The sequence below is a fragment of the Tupaia chinensis genome, unplaced genomic scaffold (genome assembly GCF_000334495.1).
Source record: "Tupaia chinensis unplaced genomic scaffold, TupChi_1.0 Scaffold000037_4, whole genome shotgun sequence".
Lineage (NCBI taxonomy): Eukaryota > Metazoa > Chordata > Mammalia > Scandentia > Tupaiidae > Tupaia > Tupaia belangeri.
The window spans coordinates 1,362,297-1,364,312 of NW_006159487.1; the positions used below are offsets into that span (position 1 = coordinate 1,362,297).

Below are 2,016 nucleotides of genomic sequence, written 5' to 3' on the forward strand. Positions count from 1 at the left end.
CCCCTTCTGGGAAACGCCTTGGTGGGGCCTGGCAGGCACTGGCGGAGTCCACCAGGTCAGCTCTAGTTGGGACTGCGAAGACGGGAAGACACGGTGGAAGAGCAGGCGGGAGGGCAGGGAGGACAGCGAGGCAGGCAGACAGAGGCAAGGGTGCTGAGGTGAGCGGCGAGGCGGCCACTGTTGAGCTCTCTGGCAGCACAGGGGACGTGCCGTCGAGCAGAGCAGTGCCCATGGTCCCTACTGCTCTCCGAAAACCACCCTGGCACTGCCCCCTTGGGTCCCCCGCCTAGGAGCATGAGGATGCACATGGCGACCGCTCAGCGGGCGTCCTCAGGCCTGAAGCGGCTTCCCCACGGCCTGCCAGGCTTCAGGGCCATGGCTCCCCTGGCCGAGTCCCCAGGAACAGAGGCCTTTTCCCCATCCCTGCTTCCTCTCTGAGGTCAGCCCTGGAGAGCTGGTCCCCTCCCAGTGCCAGGGCCAGCCCGCCTGCTCCCTGCTGTGTCAGCCGTGCCTCAGCAGAGCAGGGGTGGGAGGGCAGGCTGGGGGTGCCCTCCAGCAGCCCTGGCCCTTTGGAGGCTTCCCGGGGGCCTAAGACTCATCGTTGGGACAAGAAGATGCTGCCACGAGTCCCCAGCCCCATGTTCCTTGGAGGTCCTGAGACTCCAGTGCCTTGTTCGGGGCCCTGGCTGTGGAAGACTGGGGCGAATCCTTGCAGGCCCCCACCCTCCGGCTCCTCCCAGCCTCGCTTCCTTCTGCCCGGGCGGCCGCCTGGCAGCCCCACCATCGCGTCTGACCGCTTGCTGCCTGTCTGCGACCTGCTCAGGGCCGGCAAAGGTCCAGGGGTCTGGGTGAGGCCTTGGGACCAGCCTGGTGCCCGCCCACTCGAGCACTGGCACCTGCTGCAGGGGGCGGGCTGCAGCCCTGGTGACCCCAAAGGAGAAGAAGCTTCCTTTTAAAACCAGAGCCCCCTCACCCCGCCGCACACAGGACAGTGAGAGCACTGTGTGCCCCCTGCCGTGGTTAGGAGCTGGGCGGTCGTAGTTTTCCCAGAGAGGGAAGAATGGCCTCGAGCCGCCCGGAGCCGCTGCAGGAGGTGGTGGTGGTGGCGACACCTGCTGGGGGAGCTGGTGCCTGCTGGCTGCTTGCTCCCTACAGGGCGACAGCAGGGGCAGGTGGGGTGGGCTGCAGGCGCTGGAGGACTGAGCGGGAGCTCTGCAGTAGGAAGGGCCGGGCCTCAGTGGCGCTTGCTTTGACAAACAGGTGATCGTTGGGGGTTTCCACACGGTTAGCGACAGGGAGCTGCCGCAGGGGCTTATTCCTCCCTACTTTCAAATCTGACTAATTGGGTTTGGCTCAGTTTCTCCTCGGGTTCCTGGTGAGTTTCCTTGGAAAGCTCTGGGCCTTCTCAGCTGAACTCAGAGCCAAAGCATGGCGGGGTGCAGGGGAGGCACCTAAGGGCCCATCCAGAGCCCGGAGGGCTGGACAGCAAGCCTAAGGGGCCTTCTGCCTCTGGCATCCCGGAGTCCATGTTCCCTGACCTGTGAACAGCCGGGGAACAGGCCCCAGTGGGTGCAGCTGGGCCCCAGCCTGCCCGAGAGGGCTGCCTCTTTCCAGGGAGCTCTGGTGAGTGTGGACAGACCGGGTCAGGGCCACAGGGAACACATGCCACCCTCATGCTAGGGTGGAGAGACCGGCTGGGCCGTGCACTGTGCAGCGGCAGGCCCCTGGGACTGGCTGGCCCCGCGGGAGGCCTGCGAGGGCTCCCGGCAGCTCGTCCAAGGGGGAGGCACTAGCCAGGGCCAGTGTGGCAAGAGAGCCAGGACGGGCCCAAGTCTTCTGCATGGCTGTGGCTGGCTCTGGGGTCGGGCTCCTCCACCCTGTGGACAGGTATCTCCCGCCAGGCGGCAAGCTGAGACGCCCGGGTGCCCACGACCACTGTTCCAGGGCCTGCAGGAGGGCTCAGCTGCAGCCCTGGCTTGGGAAGGTGACCCTCGGGGACTGCAGCGGGGGTGGCGA

At 66.6% G+C, this 2,016-nt stretch overlaps 1 protein-coding gene across 1 annotated transcript in view; it reads right to left on the bottom strand.

The window, feature by feature from the left end:
- The window catches only part of KIRREL3 (kirre like nephrin family adhesion molecule 3), a 395,674-nt gene that overhangs the window by 9,863 nt on the left and 383,795 nt on the right, over positions 1-2,016 (bottom strand). The gene's annotated exons all lie outside the window — the stretch shown is intronic.